Raw genomic sequence first — 24,231 nt, 5'->3', positions numbered from 1 at the left:
TTCTGAGCTCTCGTGGAGACAGCCAAGCTTGGTTCTGTGTCTGAGGTCTAGGCTGGGGTCCAAGAAGGGACCAAGCCAGGCAGCGGCTTGGACAGAAGAAGGAGGGGTGTGACATTAGAAATTTGAGAGTAGCAAAGAAAAGGGAAAGATTATTCTGAGAGGCTACAGCTAGCTAGAGTGGGTACTGGTGTTAAGAAGGATTTAATTGTATCCCATCTTCCCCGAAGGAATTAAGACAACTTTCTTTGAAAAGAAAACAGAAAAAGTTGTAAAAAATGAAGTGAATAAATGAAAGAGTGTTTTGTAAGATTGCTCAAACTAAGGCAAAGGGCAGCTTACAATTCAAACAAATCTGCGGCCAGTGAGTTGGCTCAGCAGCTTGGGGCCTGAGACCCTGAGCTCAGTCTCTTGGACTCGTGGTAGGAGAGAACTGATGTCTGCAAGAGTCCTCTGACGGCCACACATTCGCTGTGGGACCTGCTGGTACACACACACACACACACACACACACACACACACACACACACACACACACGCACACACACACACAGAGTAAATAAACAACTTTAATAACAATTTTCAGAAAGGTGAAAAACAATTTGGGTCCCGAGTTTCCAGCAACAAAGCAAAACCGAAAATGTGATGAGTTATTACCTCTATTGTCTTATTTAAAATGCTATAATCCTTCATTTCTAGAATATTTTCATAAGAGTGAGAAAGTAGATATACACAGAGAGTAAATGGAAAAAACGCAAGGTAATAGAGTATGAAGTGCAAAACTCGTACCTGTGTAAACTTCCTTGACTCTTTCTTAGAGCAAGTTCAGAAGCTGTAAAAGAGGCATCTGTCTTGTCAGCATCAAAGGTCAGCTTTAATTTTTCCCAGTCAGTGTGAGCTGGTGTCACTAATAACCAAGACATAAGCATTTGGCAAAAGTGGGATGGATTGATCAGACGCTGGTTCCCTAACTTCCAGGTCAGTGACTGGGAGCTAATGAATAATGTGGCAAAGAGGAGGTGCCCCGTGAGCAACACCCAGCTTTTAGGCAGGCAAGCGCCAAGGTTGGAATGTCCTCACTCCTGAAGGGGAGAGGGTTTGCTGAGTGGCTCTGCTGTCCCTGCTCAGAGCTTATGGCAGGGACCTTGAACTCAGATCAAGCCATATAGTCAAGTGTGAAGCAGGCCAGGCTCCTGGATGGTGATGTTTACACAGTGACACAACTGCCAAATGACACCATCTTCAGAACTTGTCCTCGGCACTAAGCAACATGTGACTTTGTTAGTTGCTTCACTAATCCTAAGGTCTGAAAGATGAAAGCCTGAAGGCTAGCCTGGGTTATACAGTGATTTCAAGGCCAGCCAGGGCATCTTCTTGAGATCGTGGGTCAAAACAAAAGTAAAAATCTGAGGTTCAATAGTAGAGAGCTTGCTTTGCCTCTTTTAAAAAAAAGACTGTGTTCCATTCTTCCTCTGGGGAACTTCCTCAATCAATTGTGCCTCCCTTAGCTGATAGAGTCAGGTGAGGCTACACCACAGACTGACACCCAGGAGAAAATCAGGGTAGGGGACCTCTTGGAGGTGACTGTCTTTTCAGATCCCTGTATATTTGGGCATTACCCTGAAGGCTTTGGTTTTGGAGATGAACTTGAGTTCAGGCCCTGGTTTACCCTCTCCTGGATGAGAGCGCCAGGAGGATGGCCTAACTTTGTGGAGTTGCTGTTTGCTCACCTGAAATTGAGATCTCCAGGAATGTGAGCCATCAGATCTCTGAAACACTGTGCAGGGGTTTCTTGGGTACAGTCCCATCTGTACATAGGTGGCACACTCTGTCCTAGTGCCTCGAAGAATCCCAGTTGACTGGGGAAGCCAAGACCTGTTGGCACAGAGGTACCAATGGATCCCTACTAGGAGAAAGCAACTTGGCAGTTTCCCTGCTGACAGACACCATAGACAGTGAGCAGGCCTGGAATCAGGAGACCCAGGCCTCCAGCCTACTTCTAGGGGTTCTGACCCTGAGACACTTATCTGTGTCCATAGTTCCTTTAGTATAGAAGGAGGCTTGGAGGGCCTCCAGGACCTCTGTGGCTCATCAGTGGGAGTAGAGGATGCCTGAGAGTTACATAAATAACTCTGCCCACCTGGGGTTCAGCCTGGAGTCCCTATTTCTACTCTACAGCAGCCCAAGAGATTCTATTACCGCATGGCCAAGGAGTAAGGAGAGAAACTGAGTGCAGACTGCCTTCCTGTAAACCAGCGATTAGCCTTGCATTACAATCATGTTTACAAGGTGCCTGTGATGCCATTAATAGGCAGAGGCCTAGCCTCTGTGATTTAGTTCAGGCAAGCCTCAGAGGTGCCTTGGGCTGTTTGAAAGCCAAGAGCAACGTGGCCCGGCTGCTCTGCCAGCCTGGTGGGTGTGTGCTAGAGCTTAAGTACCAAACTTCATCAGCAATGTAATTCCATTTATGCTCTTACATAATTAAATTGAGGCTTGAATTGTGCTTTTTAAAAGATTATGTGACCATATGTAGCCTGAACGCTTGCCAGGCTGCAGGAAGAGGGCTTTCCACAATTCCTTTCTAATAGGTTCTGTCTCTCTTATTTCTTGTTTCTCTCTTTCTCTCTCTCTCCCCAAATTGAATCAAATCCAGTCGGTAGTTAATAAATTCATTGCAGATTAAACATTTGTATTGCAAAATATGTTTCCAATTTGCTTTAAAACGAAAATAAAATCTGGTGGAATGCAGGTCATGTACCAGGGTTGTCCTATCTGCATTCCTGCATCGTCAGGAGAACAATGGCCACCTGCATCTTAGATGACTCCTGTGGCACACACAGCAGGGTTGAAGCAGGAAACTATTTTAGACTCAGTACCAAGCAATTCAGCTAGTAAACTGATTTCTTAAAGTAAGGAAGTTAAAGAAAATGAAGTGTCCCATCTAGCACAAAGCTACTACTTTGGTAGAAAATTCTAAAGCCCCATAAGGAAGGTCCATCTCTTGGACTCAGTGACATTAGGCAATTCAAGAGAGAGATAAAAATTTAATCAGAAGGCAATTTTTATTGCAGTTAATTTTATAGGCAAACAAAAATGCTAATGGTTTTTAATGAAATCCAATCCATGGTTTATGGTACAGTCATATTTGAAAAAAAAAAAAAAGACAAGTAGTAGATACCAAGTCTGAGAAAGTTGCCACAGTTACTTGTGTGTGTGTGGTGGGGGAGGTGAGGGCTTGGATGAGGACCAAACGACCATGCCAGGGTCCGGTGCCTGCCCTCTACCTCAGTGCTGGACTGGGGCCCTGGTTCCTATTTTATGATCTGCATGAACTGCTCCTCATAAAACGGAGACTGCTCTATGCATATGCATCAGCTCGTATTAAGATGCTCTGCAAGTCCGAGTGCCATTAGATAATGAAACGGAGTGGAGATGCTTTGTAGTTAACACCCCGGTGGGTAAATGGCCATGGCCGAGCCCACCTGGAGTCAAACGAATGCAGACTGTGTGTTCTGAAGACCTCAGACTTGCTTCTTAGAATATTGTTTTTGAAACACAAAGCACTAAATTCAAATAGCTGTTTCTTCTGAAGTTTGTTTTCTCCATTTCATGGATAATGGCCAAATGGATGCTTCACTGGAGCATAGACATGGGAGTTTACAGCCACCTCATAGTGCCCCAACCCCACCCCAGCCAGCATATTCTGTATGATTCCAGACCCACCTAGATTACAGTGCTCTTTCCTTGTGAGCTTAATACCAGCTCTTTGAGCTGGCCTGGAGATCCTCAGAAGTCAGCCTTGGTTTTAATTAAAGAATCTGAAGAGCCGGCAAACCTTCAGACTGAGAGCCTGACTTGAACCTCACCACCCTTCATGGAGGAAGTGGAGAGCCAACTACCTAAAGTTGACCTCTGGCCAACAGGTATATCACATCAAGTGTGTTTACACATACAGAATAAATACTTGAATTGTAATTAAGAAGGAAACTTGAGGGAGCCAGGCACAGAAACACTCACCTATAATCCCTGCTACTCCAAGTCTGAGACAGGAGGGTATCAAGTTCAAGGCCAGCCCAGAAAAAGAAGTTTAAAATTTTAAAGGAAAAAAATGTTACAAAAGGGTTGTGGTGCTCAGGGTTAGAGCCCTTGTCTAATATGTGCAAGGCCCTGGCTTCTATCCCGAGCACCAGAAACAAAATCAGCGGAGGCCGCTGGGGATCAAAGAAAAGGATTGGGAAGGGGCATCAGTCACACAGCAATCCTTTATATTTTGTGAATTTCTATGTGATATTTATTCACATATTTAACCCATTCTATTCAGCAAAATAATATAGCATTGCAATTTTGTATTAAATGGCAAGCATAAATAATTCCTGAGGATGCCCACCCAGGTGACCTTATCTCCAAGCCCATCTCAGCCTCATCACCACCTTCTGTGAACTCTGGCCCACAGGTCAAGTGCAGCCTGGATTTGTAAAGAAAGTCTTACTAGAGTGCAGCCCTTTTGGTTTGGATTGCCTTGGTTTGAGACAGGGCTTTATTACATACACCAGGCTGACCTCAAACTCACGGTAACCCTCCTGCCTCAGCGTACCAAATGCTTGGATTATAGGCCTGCGCCACCATCCTCTAGCCCTTAACAATGGTGTCTCTGGTCATGCCTTTGGCCACGCCTTCTTCCTGGAGCCACTGTCCCTCACTTGTCCTGCGCTCTTCTTGCCTTCCTCTGCTTCTCTTCCTCATTTGCCCTCGCTGCATGCTGGGTATCTTCACCTGTCGAGGTTCTTCCATCTGTGCCTCTATGAAGGGGACAAGGTGTCCCTGACAGTTTTGTTCACTGCAGCATCTCTGGCCTTAGAGGAACACAGCATGTGTGCAGGAATTTTTTTTTTGTGAGGTGAACAGATCTGGATAAAATTACAGGTGTAGGTCCTGAGTGGACGCTCCAGCTTGCATCCTTAGAAAAACCATCTGGGGCGACATCAGAGTACCATACACCCCAAGCAGAGAAACAGTGGGGATGCTCTGAGTCCTAAGGAAATAGCAAGGCCCTGTCCATCTGCGCAGGAGGCTTTGGTCTAAGGAGGTCCTTTTTTCATTTATATGCAACAGTGTCTGTTGTCCCCAGGCAGGGCCCTCACAGGTGACTGCCTCAGCAAGGAGGGGCAGGCGCTCCCTAGCTCTGCTCCCTTCTCCCATCTCCAGTCAAACTCACGGCACTCTGCTTACTGAAGTCTACTAACTCAGCTCCCACCGGGGCACCTCACCCCTGCTCGATCTTACTGCTCTTTCTCCACGAAGCCCTTCAGCATCAAGGGGTTTTTAAGCCACAACTCGCTTCAGTAATTAACTGTGTTTTGAAGTCATTTTCCATCACCCCCTGGGCTGCTTTGGGAAGCCTGTGATCATCTCGACTGTGTTTCTTAACCTGGACCCGCTGGCAGTCTTCTATTGGCCTCCTTGGTCTGCACCTTCGTTTCCAGCTTCTTGTGGTGCCTGGACTGAGAATGGCCTCCTTGGCCCCGCACGTTTGAATGCCCAGCCCCCAGTCGGTAGAGCTCTTTGGGAAAGATGAGGAGGTGTGGCCTTGGTGGGGGAGGTGTACCCAGTGTCCTTTCTGCCTCCTGCTTATGGCTCCAAATGAGAGCTCTCAGCTATTCCTGCTGCCATGTCTTCGGTTTGACGTCATGGACTGTAATCTTCTGGAGCTGTAAGCCCAATTAAATACCTTTTTAAAAATAAGTTGCCCTGGTCATTTTGTCACAGCAATAGAAAAGTAATTAGCGCACCACTTTTGGATAAATATGAACCCTTGCTTCTGGCCTCTAATGGACTTCTCTGGGTGTCTGCACTTTATTCTCGGTAACTTTCTCCAGTCTATGTCTTATGGTAATTCCCTTATGTTAATTCTCTCCTGGCCTCTATTTAATTTGCTACTTAACCAGTCATTTGAATTTTAAATGTCAATGAGTATATCTTCATAAATAGGAAGTTATGAACAAGGCATTCATAATTTGAAATTTTAGAAACACCTAAATATTCAACAAGTATACAGTAAATGAACAATGAATGAATGAAATTATAGAGTATCTATAAATGATTGTCTAACCATCAAAGTTAAAATTCCAGACAACATAGTGAAATTTACTAAAATAATACAGTCCCAGGGTATGGTTCAGAAGTTGAGTATGTGTTTAGTATGCTATGCTGTTTCAGAATTTTCTTGTCCAGCCAGCTTAGTCCAGCAGCCACCTTAGCCCCAAATAAACACATGAACACTAAGTTATTAAATTGTTGGCCAATGACTAGGGCTTCTTATTGATTAGCTCTGTCTTAATTATTAACCCATTTCTGTCATTCTATGTATTGCCATGAGGCTGTGGCTTACCCTTTAATGCCCCGGCATGTTTACTTTTTCCAAAGCATCTCAACTCTGTGTGACAGGCTCACTCTGGCTACCTTTCCTAGAATTCTCCTTGTCTCCTAGACCCACCTATCTTTCTGCCTCATTGGCCAAACAATGTTTTATTCATTAACCATTAAGAGAAACATACATACAGAAGGACAACCTCCATCACTAGGACCTGGGTTCAATCCTAGCACTAAAAAATTAATAAAAATAAGATGAGAAGTACAAAATATACAAAATGTTATTCTTCCTATGAACACTTGCAAAAGCAAATGCAAGCAAACAGGAAGTTGTATTGAGGAGATGGTTTGGTTTAATTATGAAATGTCTATCACAGGTTGATGGGTTGGTCTGTAGCTGGTGGCACTACACCTTTGAAGGCTCTGCTTGGCACCCATCCCTACTTGATCATCTGCTATGGTGATATATTTATTTATGATTTATCAAAGCTTGCCTGAAGATTCAGAAAACAAAGTGAGCCACAAGCCGTAGAAACCAGGCACACCCCTTTAATCCCAATAGCTAGAAGCTTGGAGGTGGTGGTGCACACCTTTAATCCTTGGACTCAGGATTAAGAGGTAGACAGACCTCTGTGAGTCCAAGACTACTCAGATCTATACAAGAGTAAATCAGTCTAAAAGAGAATTATAGCTAACGCCTTTAATCCCAGGACTCATGAAAGGTGTATAAGACAGGAGCAAGAGGCAGAGGGGGCATTCATTCTCCAGCCACACCGAGGAGAGGTTATAGTCGGGGCTTGCTGAGAGCTCCTGGAGACAGGATCAGGTCATTCAGCCTGAGATAGAGGTGAGAAGCTAGCGGCCGGCTGCTTTGCTTTTCTGATATTCAGCTTAAAGTCTGAACCCCAATATCTGTCTCTGGGTCTTTTATTGTGTGTGTGTGTGTGTGTGTGTGTGTGTGTGTGTGCGATATAATTTGCAATGGCGAATAGCTCTCCTCCACCACTCACTCCTGTCACCATGGTGTTGACATGAGTGCATGGAACTAAGCAGTTGTGGAGCAAGTAAAGTCTGAAACTAGTAGCAGAGCAAACCCATCCTTCTAGGGTGGTTTTCATCAATGATTTGAGGACAGCAACAAAAAGTCTGAGTGCTACAAATTATTTCATGCAAGTGGCTTTTCCCCTTCCAACTTTCCTAGAACTATACTGTGTTATGTTTCCTGTTAACATTTTTCCTCTGGGGTTGGAGAATTGGCTTAGTGGTTAAGAGCACTGACTGCTCTTCCAGGGGACCTGGGTTCAATCCCTGGCCCCTGAATGGCTGCTAGCCATAACTCAAGTTCCTAGGGATCTGATTTCCTCTTCAGGCCTCCACTGTCTCCATGAGCATATGATATGCAGACCTGTGTGTAGGTAAAACACCAATACACATAAAATAAAAATAAATTCAGATACATTCACTTTCTGACAGTATTGGGTACAGACTCTAAATTTACAAGGTCAGGAGCCACACTAATGAGAACTGTTTGTAAACAGAAATCCATATCTTCATCATTCTAAAACCTGACATGTCCTTTCTGTCCAGGGTTGCATGTAAAGAAATGAGATTTATATATTTGCAGGTGCTTTCATAGCTAGGATACTCTTGAATGTGTTCCTTGATTTTTCTCTCAAATACAAGCAAGAGTCATAGATTGCTCTGAAAACCGTTGGTTAGAAAATGGAAAATGCTATTATGTTCTATAGGCTGCATCCTAAAAAAGCAAACAACAAAGAAAAACAGGGTGAACCATAGGCCACAGCTCAGAACGTGAAAGCTGCCTTTTCTTTTTCTAAAATTTAAATCTCTAGTGTTTGCTCGGTGAAAGACAGACAGTTGTACTCTGTGCATGCTTAGGGACCAATGGTCAGTGTCAGGCTCTTCCTCAGCCCCATCTCCCTCCCTCCACCAGCCTCCCTCCCTCCTCTCCTCCCTCTCTCCCTTCTAGAGTCTCAGTGGGGTTTGCTCTGCAGACTTCAAGGTGCCCTTTCCAGTTCTGTGTTACACCAGCACTCTCTTGCCCTGAAGAACAGGATAGCGGGGACAGTGAAAATACATAAAGAGAAAATCCAGGAAAGGGTCAGGATTTTTGACTCTCTGTTACCCTGTTTACTTTCTTGTTTCCAAGGTGTTCTTTGGGTCTGTGTAATTTCTGGTCAGAGCGTCTTCCTCACACACAGTGATCAACATGAAAGCGCCTCTGTTTCCATTTACTCTGCAGAGGTCACATGCCACGGCTGGTTTATGAGTTTATTCTGCCATGTATCACTACAGGCGGGTCAGCGGGCCAGCGGATGGATGGGCAGAGCTAACCTGCCCATTTATTACTCTTGTCAACTCTGGAAGGGATTTTTTTTCCCTACCTTATGAAAGGCCCATCAGCAATGAATCAGTGAAGTGAAGACGACAGTTGATTTGTGAATTTAGATTCTGTAAAGTGACTCCGCTTTGGTGGGCTGTGCAGATAAAGCCGCCGCCTCGATAAGCTGGCAAGCGCAATTCCACAAAACCAAATTTATTGCGCATTTGAGGAAATCATCCTATTTTAAAATACCATAAATTCTAAATTGAATATTACTTATTCCCATGAATTTTGATTTATATTTTGAATATTTTTAATGGGATGCTAAACAGCCTGGGCTGGAAGTTATGAGCTTATGCATTCCTTCTTGAGGGCTATTGTGACTGCATAGAATATATTGGCCATTCTTAGGATTTTATTTGTGTGGGCTGGCTGGGGGTGGGGGAGAGGCTCCATGCACCTGCCTAGGATGCCCTTTGGGGAATGGTGCGGAGACTAGTTATAAAGAAATTGCTGGCTGCAGCCGTCCTACCTCCAAGATGGGGTCTCACAAGGCTGCCATGAAGCTCAAAATGGAGCCGTTTAGACCTCCTCAGATCAGTTTACAATGACTGAGAAAGGCAATGGGGAACCCAGACTCCCTGGGTGAGCTCTATCTCTGACTTAACACTCCCAGATTCTCCTGAACATCAGTGGTCTGTGCAGTGGGTATTGCTACATTGTGGTCGTCATTAGCTCTATCTATAACTAGGTATTTCCAGTGTTTCCACCATCAACCCACAACTTCACTCCACAGACAGGGAACAGAAAACCCAAGATGATGAAGAGAGAAAAACATCTCCTTCCCAGCATGCTTCAGGCCACTGTGTTCTCCCATCAATGCAGCTTTATCTTTAACCGATAGTTAAAAAGAAAACCTTTTAATTTCAACTCTGTCTGTTGAGTCACTAAAGAAAGGTTCATCCAATTATCTCTTGCTGATCAGGGAAGATCCCTGCAGTCTGTAATTGAAAATGGACAGCTTTGTGCAGACCCTACCAGGGAGGGCCCAGGAGTGGAGTCCACTGAGTGGAAGGCACATTCTTCTCTGGCCTGGTGTCCCTGCCTCATCTTGTACCTGGCACTGTGCGTAGCCAGGGAACTAACAAATGAAACTGTCAGGTCCTTAGGGAGGGTGTATACTATCTGACCACACCAGTTCTAGGCCAGAATAGCTGGCCTTGAATCAAGAGAAACTGATTTAATAGGGATGGTGAGTCCAAAAGGTTACTTTGAGTTCAAGGCCAGCCTGGGCTACAAAGTGAAACTGTATCTCAAGCAAACAAATAATGAAAGAAAAAAAAAAAAGGTCTCATCCTTCTAACGGTTTGCTAAGGCAGGATTTGTGTGTAGGGACTGCCTAGAGAGGCCATTCAAGTCTCCAGCTCCATGGAATGCTTCTAACCAGTACCACATTAGGGGCATCGGTGCTTTAGAGACAGTGAGCTGGCCAGGGAAGATTTCAAAGCTGTTGTCTGCTTTCCCCACCGTTTCCAGGAGCCAGTGCTCTCAAGCCGAGAACCCTCAAATGAACAGCAATTCCTTATTGCACTTGTCCTGTGTTTTCTCTTCACATAGGGCAAAGAAAAAGAGAAATCTACAAAGATGATTGAAAAGAGAAGTTGGGGGGCTCCCCTCGCCTACTCCCCTCCCTCCAACCATACTCCCTTAGAACTAAAGCAGGATGTTTGAGAATGTCATTCATAGGCTACTTTCTTGGCTGAGGCCTCAGCTGAGGCTGTCTGAGAGCACCTTTGGCAGCCTTTCTAGGCAACTGGTCAACCTCACAGCCTGGTGATGGGCAAAGAAAGTATCCATAAAGAGTAATGCCAGGACAGGGAAGAGACATATGGGAATGGGAGAGACAGAAACTAGCAAGAGGGAAGGGAGTCAGAAGAAAGAAAGATGGGGAGATCAGGGCAGTGGTGGCAAAAGCCTTTAGTCCCAGCACTCCAGAGACAGAGGCAGGCGGATCTGTGAGTTCAAGGCCAGCCTGGTCTACAGAGTGAGTTCCAGGACTGGCTCCATAGCTATTGAGAAACCCTGTCTTGAAAAACCAAAAAGAAAAGGAAAAAAAGGAGAGAGAGAGAGAGAGAATTGGGCAAATGCCTTATCCTTCGTCTGCAGTAGCTCCAAAGACAGTCCTGTCTGTTCATTAAAATCAAGTCACCAAGTGGACCCACATTCAAAAGAAGGCCGATGAGATTCTATCTTTTGAAAAGATGAGCAGAAAGAATTGGTAGACTCCTTTTCAGCCGCCACACCGGGTCATAGTAGAAGTAACCTTGACTGTGTCTGTGTGGCAAATGAGGTCCTGTCTGGGTGGTGACCCAGACTCTTTTGAGCTTCCATTAACACCCTCTGGAAGTAGCCTATGACAGCCCAGCATGGCTAGCTATCTCCCAGTGGGGTGGGTGCTTAGCATCTGCTGTGATGACATTTGTTTGGTCAAAGCCTTGGGGTAAGAGTTCACAGACATGGCTCCTGTTGCTCTGAGGTAGAGTAGAAGTATCTGGACTTCTGTTTGCAATTCCCCATTTCTTTCTGATGCTTGGTGGTCTCTGCTCACTCTCTAAGGCCTACACTTCAAACCCATCTCCTAACCGGATTCTCCACCTCTCCTCTTTGCCCATAGCCTACTGTCCATACGTCCACCAGTGCCAGGAGCCTTGTAGACTGAGGGATCCCTGGGACAGGACTGTCCTTTCTCCACGTCCAAGCATAGCACACCTGGAAAGTTCTATGTACTTATATGCCAGGCACAGGCTCAGGAGGCTCAAAGAAATGGACAACTGTTTTAGGCTAACATTTCCAACATGGAATGTGTATAAGCTTAGCTTTATGAAATCTTATAAAAGAAGGATTTGTGACAAAAGATCAGGAAAGGGCTCTTTTCTCTTTTCCCTACAATGGGAAATGGGGCTGATGTGACCTAGAACTTCACAATGTGAACCCGGTAGTAACCTGAGTTCAAAGTCTGGCTACATCCTCCAACAAACCACGAATAGCTGGGCCTCACTTTTTCAGTCAGTGAATTGTGGTGGTGGAGTTCTTATTGCCCATCTCCCTGCTACCACTGGAACCCTGGCAAAAGGCGCAGGGTGTTGGGAATCTGCGACTATAAGAAAGCTTTTGAGAAGTCCTGAAACAAATGCTCACACCATTCATCCCACTCTGAAATGGGGTTGCTTTTCATAATTCACTGAAGCTACTCCCATAGTTTGGGAATCTCTGTCATAAAAAATTCAATAATATAAATTATTCCCAGGAGTAGTAGTGCATGCCTTTAATCACAGCACTCAGAAGTCAGAGACAGGTGGATCTCTAAGTTCCAGGCCAGCCTAGTCTACAAAGTGAGTTCCAGCACAACCAGTGCTATATAGTGAGAATAACAAGAGAGAGAGAGAGAGGGAGACAGAGAGAGAGAGAGAGAGAGACAGAGACAGAGACAGAGAGACAGAGACAGAGACAAAGAGAGACAGAGTCAGAGAGAGACAGAGACAGAGAGAGAGAGAGAGAGAGAGAGAGAGAGAGAGACAGAGAGAGAGAGAGAGAGTCAGAGAGAGACAGAGACAGAGAGAGAGAGAGAGAGACAGGGAGAGAGAGAGAGGGATATTATCTACATATCTCCTAACTGGATCCTTCACATGTTGTCCTCTGTCTCCACACATGCATGAATGTTCGTGTGACATGTGTGTACACACACACTATATAAATGAAGGACAGTCCTGTCCCAGGGAGTCCACAGTCTACAAGGCTCCTGGCACTGTGGTGGACATATGGACGGACAGTAGGCTGTGGGCAAAGAGGAGAGGTGGAGGATCTGGTTAGGAGATGAGGTAGCAGGTACTTTAAACTGGAGGCATGGGAAGCCAAGGTCATCCTCCAAGGGTTAAGTGTGGAAGTCAGAATGAGTGGCCCTTGGCCTAGTAGCTGGCACAGAGCCCTCACTGGCATCTCTAACTGACAGTGCTGACTGTGGGGTAAAGTCTTAACCTCTGGAAACGTGCTTAGCTGCACTCCTCAGTGGCCAGCAACAGGAAGAGGAGGTACAAACAAGATGTGTGAAATGCTGGGTCTGAGAGGACATCTTTACACAAATGCCCAGTCCCGATCCTCAGAGTCCTTACCTGTGTGATAGAAGAGGTGCATTTTTGCTTCTGGTGAGGACCTGGGTTCTCCCTTGGGAAAATACTGCAGGCTGTCAAAGTAGCTTAAGAGGTGCGAACAGGACCAGAGCTGGTCATTCAATACATCCCACTGATGTACCTCAGAAATGGACATGTGACCTAAACCAGGCCAAGAGAGTCCTCAGTGGTCAGACCCAGGGAGCAAGGAGACAGGAGGAGTGATGTCTGTGGAAATCAAGACATCCAAACTTGCTGAGGCATCTCTATAGATAAAAAGTGGGGAGGGGGGAAATTTGTAAGCAAGTACATACAGTACAGCCCTCTTAGGAACAATGCCGAGTGTGGTCATGGCTTTGGCTTTAACTGAGCGGCTACTATGTGCTGAGTGCTCTTGTTCCTGAAGTTCTAAGCAACACCACTTCCCATGTGAACGTTCCCGAAACAGCGTACATCTTTTACATGGGGGCCTCTCACAGTAGCTTTTACCCAAGCTCGGCCTGTGGCCTGGCTGTCAATCTCTTAATCAATATGTCACATTTTCGATTTTTTTCTTAACATTTATACAGTGTGTGTGTGCACACATGTGCACACGAACATTCACGCATGTGTGGAGACAGAGGACAACATGTGAAGTCAGTTCCCTCCTTCTACCATCTTGACCCTGGGGATGGAAATCAGGTCATCAGGCTAGGTGACAGCTGCCTTATCTGCTGACCTATCTCAACAGCCCACATTTTCATTTTTAAATGAACGCTAGAGGAGGTTCATGTTAAATTAATGTTTAAATTAGCTTTTTTTTACGTTTTCAACAAAAGTTTCAAGTTATGGGAAAACTCTGGGATACGCTTTGGTCACTGTGTCCTGTGGTTTCTTGGGGAGTCACAGTCCAGTGCTGTGTCTCACAGCTGGTAGCAGTATCCATGTATGTGAGGCTTAGGAGTACCTGGGCTCCAGTAGGGGTGGAGACAGTACTGTTTGGAACTTGGGAGGTTCCTGAGTGCTCAGGTTGAGCTCCAGGTACTCAGCCAAATCGTGACAACAAAGGTCACACAGATCAGGTGACTGTCCAGTACGATCCGTGGTGGTGGACAGGGTGTGGCTTTGTCTATTCCTCTGTTGTTTAAGAGGGAAGCTTCACAAACCCTTTTCTGTCCCTTCCCCTAATCCAGAACTTCCTTCCGGTGCTGCCCACCCCAGACCCGTAGGGACCACGCTCCCTGATATAGCACTATGAGAAAGTGACGTGTGATCCTCAGGGTTAGGCAGAAGCCAGGGTCCCAGAGCTGCCGTTTCCCTACCACAAAATTGATACCAGAGACCTTCCCAGCTGAAACAGAGCAGTGTTGGCTTAAAATAACCAAGGCCCCAGTTGTAGCGATGTGTCAACAATTAGGATGAAATTTCCTTTGGGAAAGTGTCATTCGTCTTGGTTCCGCCAAACATCTAGTGATCTTTCCTGCAAGATGTCTCCCTCTGTCCCCCCAAATTTTTGTAAATGTGAACCATCCAGTTTGGCTTCCCATGTCCCCTGAGGTGTGAGATTACTTCTGAAATAAAGCCCGTGTGGGAGAACGGTCCTTGTACAGAGGTAGCCTGCCTGCGGGAGCAAATGGGGCACCAGCAGGCTTTGTTCCGGGACCGCCTTGAAAGTGGCTTTCATGTGACTATCAGATGCTTTATTGCTGTGACGGGGGTGACCTCATCTAGCCGAATGAAGTCATCCATCCTACCAGGGAAGACAAACCTTCCTTCCACAGAATCAATCAGGTCCTTCAAGGGCCCTCCCTGCCCCCTTAGCTCCAGCCATCCAGCACGTGAGCAGTTAAAAGCCTGACAGGCTCCAAAGAGCCCCAACTTCATATTCCACTAAATCAGAAGGGAGCCTGGACTCTGGAAAGGCAGAGCGAGGGAGGAACTCCGCTCTGCTAGCGAGGTGCAGCTTGACATCGGCTCAGACTTAGGGGACTCTTTTGAACTAGGGTGTTTCTGGAGAACAAACCGTGGCACTTCTGTAGACTTGGGGCTTTCTCTTTCTGGTTATTAAACTCTTAACTCCTGCCAGATAGTGATGCCAGGCACATAATTGCTCGCCAGGCTTTTCATCCCAAGCTATTGCACAACCCATAAACAGTCCAATTAGGAAACCAATTAAAATGAGAAAGAGGCTCCCTGGATTCTCCAACAGTTGAGGCAGTACTGACTTTTTCTTGTCAACCGGTGAAAGGTTTTTTTTTTCTTACTGCAACTGGTGAAGAGGTGAAGGAAATTGGGGGCGGGGAGTTCTGAGCGCCTCACAGGGCAGGGCAACAGCAAGGATCCCCCACCCCACCCCAGGGTTTGGTCAGAAGTGTCTGAAGACTAGACAAGCAGGTGGACGAAAGACTGAATTCTGACTATTGAAACCAAAGTGAGAATTACAAATAAAAATGTAAAATCAAACTTGAGCTTTTCTTGGGCGTTTTTGGCAAACAGGGTCTTGCCCTGGACGCGGCCCGTTTGTTCGTGCTGCCTTCTGGGAGACCTTGTGCCTGCGTTCCATCACTCCACATTTTCATAGGGCGGAAGCATTGTTCTGAGGGATTATGAGGCCTCCCCACCAGAAAGGAGGAAGCCCATCTCAGGCAAGGCCACACTCACATAGGCCGGTGACCTCTCAGAGCACACTCATGGCATGGCAGGTGCCAGAGGCATGGGCCAGCTTGTCCTTGTGCCACCGTGCTTGCTGGCACCTGCTGCTTTCTCCTGGAGAGACTGGACTTTGAGCACATGAGCCTGCACTTGTCTCCTTCTGGATGCAGACACCGTCAGTGGAAAGACCCCAGGAGGGTCCAGGGTGCCGTGTCTATGCTGGAAACTCCCAAGAGGCCGGCCCACTGACTGAGCATCCCAGTATCCAGTACGTGGTAAGTGTCATGCTTGATGTACCATTAGGGAGTGTGGCCTGCATGGGTCACTTGGCATGGTAAAGTGAGAAAGAGCAAGGACTGGTTACCTTGATGACCAGCAGTGGCAGTGTTGGGACACTGATTTTGTTCTCTGAGCCTTTGTTCCTCTCCCATGAAATAGACAAAGTGACTGCAGTCTGGAAGCTCCCCTGTAACAACGAGAGTGACAAAAGACGCCTGACCTACACTCCTGACGTGTCACTTCACAATGTTCAGGGCTACCACCAAGATGTCTGCAAGAGTAAGTGACCCTAGAATAGCCAGACGGATCTTTCTTTTGCACAAACAGTGACCTCAGCCTAAACACTTCGGTGTGACTCACTGCCACCTCTTCCTGCCTGGTCACTCTCTATCAGCTGCCCTCCATGTCACAGCCGGACTCACTCCCATGTGGTTAACTTGTCCTGTTCTCTTGGGAAAAGTGCTTCTCAAATGGGGTGACTGTTCTCCTGGGGACATGTGTCGAAGTCGAGAGACATTTGCGTTGTTGGAACTTAGAGGTAGCTTGCTTCTGTCTCCTAATGAGTAAAGACCCAAAATGTCAATATCATTAAGACTGAGAAACTCTGGGAGACTCCAGACTCTCGTAAGAGGGTCTTTCTTACACTGGTCAGCTACTCCTGTGGCCTTCCTCAGCCAGGACAGACTAACTTATAGTTAGAACTGCAGGGGCTGAACGCTACAAAGGTTTCTTTTGCCTAAGGCTCAGTGTCTGACATAGACTGAGTTGGGGAAATGTCTTAGTTAGGGTTATGTTGCTATGATGAAATACCATGACCAAAATCAACTTGAGGAAGAAAGGATTTATTTCAGCTTATACTTTCATATTACAGCCCATTATTAAAGGAAGTCGGGGCAGGAACTTAGCATAGTAACCTAGATGCAGGAGCTGATGCAGAAGCCATGGAGGGATGAGGCTGACCGGCTTGCTCTTCATGGCTTCCCTAGCCTGCTTTCTTAAAGAACCCAGAACCACCAGCCCAGGAGTGGTACCACCCACAGTGAGCTGGCCCTCCCACATCAATCACCAATCAAGAAAATGCACCAAAAGCTTGCCCACAGGCCAGTCTTGCAGGGGCGCTTTCTCAACTGAAGTTCCCTCTTCTGAAATTACTTTAGTTTGGGTCACATCGACATAAAACTAGCCAGTACAGGGGATTCCAGTCATTTTGTCCTCACTTTGAATATCAGGCAGAGCCAGCTAACTTCTTTGGGACACGGCAGGTTATAGTGCCTAAGGGAGAGAGTCTAAAGAATTGCTCACAGGTTTGCTTTTGTTCACATTATTGGACACTCCAGCCACACAGCCACATTGAGCTACAAAGAGAGGGAGCAAGCTCCGTCTTACTGTAGACTGGAAAACAGAGAAACTGACTTGGAGGATCTGACCCGGGCACATTCCAGTCTCCTCCTTACAGCCTCATTGGACCACAGGGCATCTGCTGGCCCACCCCTCTCTGGCTATTGAGGATGTCTTTGCTCTGGGGTCCCACCTGAATGTGCCCTTTCTTAACATTCTGCAATGCAGCCGCTGGTCTGAAGGATGTAGGTGGGACTTGTTTGCTGTGTCCCTGACACCTAGCCCAGTACTGACTAGGAGTGGAGCCTGAGAGTGACTTTCTGAATCATCAAGTGACTCTCCCATTCATTCTTGCCTTAGAGAGCTGGGGAAGAGTGTTCTAAACACAGTTTGTTGGGTTTCTGATCCAGGATGCTGGTGTCATCCTGTGATGGCAATGCAGTGTCTATGTCCACACCACTGACTGAACCTGCAAGGGCATCAGAATTCTGGATTGATTCTCTGTGGTTTCATTCTCTGGGCTTCTCCATTCTGCTGCCTCATCACACTGTTGCCCAAATCCATGTAGGACCAATGCTTTTGTTAGGAAGGCCCATACTGTCAGCTAATCTGAATAAGCATAGTCCTTCCTGCCCCATTTCTACAGGGTGACAACTCTTTTCTTTCTTATAAACAAAGCATTTGATTTATCATGTGGGCATTTAAGTGTGACCACACATGTGGAGATCGGAGGACAACCTGCCACCACGTGGGTCCTGAGAATCAAACTCACTTCATCGGGCTTTGTGACAAACACCTTTAAAGCTCAGCCATCTGATCAGTGGCCCAGTGACAGACAACTGCTTTCTAAGGTAACATTTCCAAATTCCAGCCTCTTCCTCTCCTCCCTCCCCTGGCCCTTTCACACATACCTTATTCCCATCCCCATTGTCTAAGCAGTGTTTTCTCTTAGCCTGACTTCTATTTTTACTTAAAACAGTGTATTTAAGGTAGGTAGATAGATGCACACAGGCACAGGTGGTAGACAGATATCGTTGGATTCATTTCTTTGAAGAAGCTCTGAGAACTGTCTATTTTGAAAATTGTCAACTCAGGTGTTTCCCCTGCATTTCCGACATGTCTTCAACCTCCAAGTCTGCTGGTGGTTGACCAGCTCAAGCCTTTGCTTTGTAGATGTCTCCTAACTAAATAAGTGGAGGAGGATAGTTGGGATTGGAACATTACTCTTCTCACCCCTAAGGAGTCCCCAGTAGTGACAGAGAATGGAAAGGTCATGAAAAGGAAGACAGCAGACATTTTCTACCTCCCTAGGAGCGATCACTATGAAATGACCCAGCTAAGAACATACTACATCTGAGTGTGGTTAAGCATCTAGACTCAACCGCCTATTTACAGGACATTCAAAGGTCAGGGAAACATGTCAGTGACCAATGGGATGCAACCAGCAAATCCAGACAACAGCAGCTGCTGTAAGACAGGTGGCCTGGTTTCTTTAACACAGAGTCTCACAGATACCTTAAAATGAAATAGGACAGACAGACAAGGAAAACAAATCTCAAGGTCAAAAAAGACGTTGGTAATAGAAAATTGTAAGGTTAGGGCCCCAGTTCTAACAAAATGGCTGACCGAACACTTAACTGGGGATGAGTACCACTGAAGGTAGTTGTTAATATTTTAGATGTAAAACGGCCTTATGAGGAAATTTTAAAAGACTTTATCTTTAAAAAAATCTGGTCATCAAAAATAATTTTTTTTGTGGACTCTGGCATTGTCTGTGTGTAAGGAAGAAGTGGACTGTGGACACGAGTATGAAATGATGGCCAGACTTTGGCATGAGGACATCAGACTTATTTTTTTCCAATTTTAAACTTGCTTCACATTTTTTTGTAAAGAATCCAGAATGGTGTCATAGGAAGGAGGATTGGTGCCCTAACTTCATTTCTGTTGCTATGGTTTATTCTAAAAACTTGACAAAAAGCAATTACAGAAGAGAGAGTTGAATAAGCTCACAATTCCAGATTATAGTCCATTGTTGCAGGGAAATCAGTGGCAGGCACTTGACTTAACTGGTCTCAAGACACCCACAGTGAAAAGCAGAGAGAATTGCATGTATGCGTGCTCATTTGAGTGTGTGCTTGCCTGGGCTCAGTTTCTCTACTCTTGCACAGAACCTCCTGCCTAGGGAATGGTGCCACTCACAGTGGCCTGTGTCTTTTCACATCAATTAACTTCATTAAGGCAGTCCTCCACAGACACATCCACAGGCCATCCCAATGTAGACAATGTCTTGCTGAGATTCTCTTCTCATCTAGGTTGTATCTGAGAAGACAGGCTGATAAGGAGACATTGAGACCCGAGTGACAAAAGGACCGAACGCAGGCGTGTTCCAGGCAGAGGGAACAGCAAGGACACAGACACCAGATTACTTGACACTATCTGAGAAATAACCTTGTAAAATGCCACTTGTATATCCTCTAAATTACATGATCAGTCAGGAGAAGATGCCTAATTAGCAACTGAAAATCTCACTGCTTTGAAAGTGATGCTAATTTTCCATTGGATTTCTTCCCTGGAAATGGAAATGTATGAACAAACCTTATGCTTAGGATTAAAATTTCAAGTGTCGCTAAGATTTTGATTAAAATTTGTTTAATTAAAAAAATGTTAATTGCCTCATTGTTTTCGTCGCTCGCGGTCTGATTCCACCATGGGGCTCGTTCTCAGCACCTGCTGGAGTTATGCAAGCTGCCAGTTTCAACAGCCACATGTCAGTTAAGAAAAGGAAAATAAAGACTTTTGTATTTGTGAAATACTGCACCAATGCTCGTAGTATAAAGTAGCCCAGTGTGGTCCCAGCTGAATAGTAAGAGGGTGATTTATTCCCCAGGTTCTGTTTCCATTTTGGCTGGTTATGATAGCATATCAAGTGAGTTTTTTGATTGAATTACCACCTTGTATTCAGGCTGGGACCATGCATTATTACATATGTAAGTATAAACGCTGATGCAGATGAGTTTTCCTAATGAAACGCGTGGCAGTGTATTTTCCTTTGCATAATGGGTGGTGCTGGGGACCAGATTTATTTTTCTGGAGTGACTACATGCTTATTTTCCAATTTGTCATTAATTCTTAGCATGAGCACCCCAATAATTCAGCTCTGCCGGCCTCTGAGCACGCACATTTTAGTGTAGTTTTTTTATTTTTTATTTTTTCAAACTGAAATCAATTTCAATGTGATTTATCATCAGAGAATTACTTTATGTAAAATGCTTAAGTGAATGAAGTAATAACTTTAGGCCTATCAGTTAGAGAGGGCAATTTTCAGTTGCTCGGGTCTAAATAAATGCTAGGCTCCTGGGTCACGTTTTCATTTTATCCATTACACTGTGTGCTTTAGTTATTACTGACTTTTGGAATGTCTAGAAGCTTCAAATGAGCTGAATTACTTTTAAATATGGCTGAATTTCATTTGATATGAGTTGAGCTACTTGGCTGGGAGCTGCTTGGTATCCTATTATCTCTTCTCTTAAACCAGCTGGTCCGACCTGGAGTTTATTTGGCGCTCCGTAATTTAAGATACTAATGTGGAGCCCTGGGCTCTCTCTTGCATATGAAATCAAGTTCAGTTCCCTGCTTTGAGAGTCCACTGAAGGTTTGCTTAGAGAAGTCTTGGCTCATGAGGGTGCTGGGAGAACCAGCCGAAGGAAGGGGCCGTTGGGAGCAGCTGTCTCCTGGACTGAGCCAATTGAGAGATGGAAGTTTGGTCGTCAGATTTTCCAGAATTAACTGGGCAGGGGTCTTTAAGACACAAAGTATGAATTTAGGGACCCAGCTGCTTTCCATCCACAGAACAGAACCAGCTAATAATAGCAATAACAAGTTTGCTGAATTATTACAGTAACAAAATATACAGTAAGTTCTACCATGATGTATACAATAGATATCATCCTGGTTTGGATGTGATTTGAGTGTGTCCCCCAAAAACGTAGGTGTTAGAAGCTTGGTGCCAGTGGAATAGCACTGAGAGGTTGTTGAACCTTGATGAACTGGGCCCTCGTAGATGGCTGAGCTGTGGAAATACTGTCCTTGGAAGGGATTCAGGGAACGGATCAATGTAGCTCTTAACAGGCTGGGTTACTTCTCACTAGTGTGGGAGATTATAAAGTTAGACATTTCCATGAGCTTGTTTGTTCCTGGCCCACACAGTCACCTCCCTTTTCCCTTCTTACCATGTCCTAGCACATGTCAAAGTCCTTCCAACATCACAATAGTGAGACCAATGAATTTCTTTATATAATACTCCATCTAAGATACTTTGTTGCAACCAAACAAAGATGAACTATGACAACACTGTAATAATAAAAATAACACTGACACATATATTGAGGACTTACAGTGTGAATGTGGTGTCATACTACTTGACATGTATGATCTTAATAATCTCCACACAGTCTGATTCCATTGTCTAGCTAAAGAAACTAGGAGTTTGGCCAGAGTAATGATTAGAGGAACCAGGATTCAAAACCAGACAATCTGGCCCCAAAGCACCCTTTGCTTCCCGAGCTGCTTCAGTGAGAGCTCCATTTCTTAAGTAATGCTTCTTTGAAAGTGTATTATTCAAGCCCTCAGCCTTCGGTCTGGGTGTAAAACACTGAATAGCCATGGGGAGAGCTAGATTCTGAACTTTAAAGAACAGAGATGCAATTGAGTCCCAACTTAGATTGTCACTTAGGTTGAGTTGCCTGGTTTCAAGTTGTCTCCCTCAGTTTCCCTGCAGGAGAAAGGTGCTAATGGCAATATTTCCACTGCGAGGGATGAATGAGTCAGTATAATGCCCCACTGGGTTAGAACCACCTGCATAAGCTTGAACTAGAACCCTACCCACCTGGTGTAAACTAAAACCCTACTGGGGTTTATTCAGGTGAGCTCTGCTCTGGAAGCTGGCTTAAAGGGCTTCTCAATCTGCATTCCTAATTACCTCTAACTCCCGGCTTGCCAGCCCTCTGAGGACTTTGCTTGGCGATTGATGTGATCCCACTAAGAAAAGTCTTTGAGTTCCTCAGAAGAAAGGTTTTCTGTGCAACCCAGCTGCTGGTGTTGCCTTTTAGAGAAATCTGGAAACCCAAGCGCTCTGCTGATATGCTCATGGGGAGTTGAAAGGGGGATTATCTTTTAAGACTTGAGAACGTTGATGTTTGCAAATATTTTCTTGCCGCCTCTCCGAATACTGCAAACTGACTGCTGAGATAATGGCCAGAGGATGACATCACACAAATAGCAGCTTTTAAGTGTGCCAGGGACCACTTAACTTAATTAGGAAATCCTTAAGCAAGAGTTTGCAAAGCATTGGCTAACCCTCGGTGTTTGCATTCTCCCCCTCTTTTTCTGGCATCCAACACTAAAAGTCTGACCTTGAATAATTATCTACCCACAGGCTTTCAGCACCAGGCACAGAAGGGCTCCCGCAGACAGTTCCCTGGTGCTCTGAACGCCTGTGACAAGTGAGTGCCTGGGATTTGATGGGGTGCTCCAGCACAAAGGGCAGGCTTTCCTTTGGTAGCATTTCTAAAATGACAATCTGGCTTTTTGGAAAGCCTGGTAAAATGTCACCTTTGGCTTGAGCTGGCCTGGCTCTCACTGGTCACTCTGAGCACCAGGAGGAGCTTGTACTATTTGGGAGACCCGGTGGCACGGTCAGATTGTTTGTTACCTTTTCCTTTTTGCTCTTCTTTTTGGAGCACAGAGCTGTGATGAGAGCACAAGCAGCAGGGAAGAAGACCCTGGGCTGATGCAAAGGCTCTGTAATCTAGGTCAGTGCTTGGGATAACTGGTAAACCAATGTTCTTGCCCTGACACCATGAATAGATGCTAGACAGTTGGATGAATGGATGGATGGAGGGACAGATGGATGGACATGCAGATGGACAGTCAAACAGATAACGACAGATGGTAGTCAAGCATGGAAGGCATGATAGAGGGAAGATAGAGATGACACCTGGCTGATTTCCAGACATTGTAGACACAAAATCACAAATCTCTACTCAAATGTGGAAAGAGCTGGTTCATTTTGGGGCCAAATATGAGTGGTCATAGCCTGGGAACACAAATTTAGGTTACCTTAGTTTCTATATCTCAACACGGCAACAGTTTCATGAAGTTTTTTTTATAGTAATAGAGCAAAGAAAGCTGCAAATCAAGACCCCTTTCAAATGCATCAAAGAGGTGGATCCTAGCAAAACGGGAAATCTGCTGTAGGCCTTGGAAGCTATCTGGTGAGACTCTTAGCTTTTGAGTTGGTGGAAACTAGTGGTCTACTGAGTTAATACAGCCCAAAGAACCCAGTGTTTCATTTCATCTGGTTTTCCCAAGGATCACAAGACAGTTATGTCAGGCACTAAGGAAGCCAGTAAACTGATATTAAATTAGTAGTTGCTAAGATAGCTAAATATGGCTCAGGATACTTTGGCTGTGGACTCACAAAATTCCAAACACTGCATACCCATGGACATTCTAACAATCAGTTAATTGAGCTTGCAGAATGTTCTATTTGAAGGCATAGCTTCTTTCTGGAAACTTTTGTCCAATATGCTAGATATGATACATGGATGAATAGACAGGTAATAAAAGATAGGTGATAGAAGACATGTGGATAGTAGGCAATGGATAGACAGGTAAGAGAAGATAGAATATAGGTAGATATATGACAAGTAGATTATAGATGATAGCTAGATGAAAGATAGATGATAGATTATAGATATTAGATACTAGATAGGTAGATGCTACATAGATTATAAATAGGCAGGTGATAGATTAAAAACAGATAGGAGTCTTTTATCTATTTATAAAAGCAATGCATTTTTTCTTTTTTAGAGAAAGGCAAAAACAACACCAGGAAGAAATTATCCCTGATCCTCCCACTACAAACCCTTGGTCCAATCTCCAGGCATTTCCCTCCAGTTGAGATGATACTAGGCAGGTAATTTTGCTTCTAGTAAATTTTTTTTTGGGTTTTTGAGACATGGTTTCTCTGTATTGTTTTGGAGACTGTCCTGGAACTCGCTCTGTAGACCAGGCTAGCCTCGAATTCACAGAGATCCGCCTGCCTCA

At 45.1% G+C, this 24,231-nt stretch overlaps 1 long non-coding RNA gene across 1 annotated transcript; it reads left to right on the top strand.

Moving 5' to 3' along the window:
- The first annotated feature begins 15,946 nt into the window (after positions 1 to 15,946).
- Positions 15,947 to 19,727, top strand: LOC121135908. The gene is made up of 3 exons (XR_005873026.1): positions 15,947 to 16,065; positions 17,803 to 17,975; positions 19,437 to 19,727. It is a non-coding gene; the product is annotated as an uncharacterized LOC121135908 (long non-coding RNA).
- Positions 19,728 to 24,231: the final 4,504 nt, after the last annotated feature.

This window comes from Mesocricetus auratus, unplaced genomic scaffold, assembly GCF_017639785.1.
Source record: "Mesocricetus auratus isolate SY011 unplaced genomic scaffold, BCM_Maur_2.0 Super-Scaffold_100045, whole genome shotgun sequence".
Taxonomy (NCBI): Eukaryota; Metazoa; Chordata; class Mammalia; order Rodentia; family Cricetidae; genus Mesocricetus; species Mesocricetus auratus.
The sequence above is the reverse complement of the archived record's forward strand: the minus strand, read 5'-3'. Positions and strand labels throughout refer to the sequence as shown.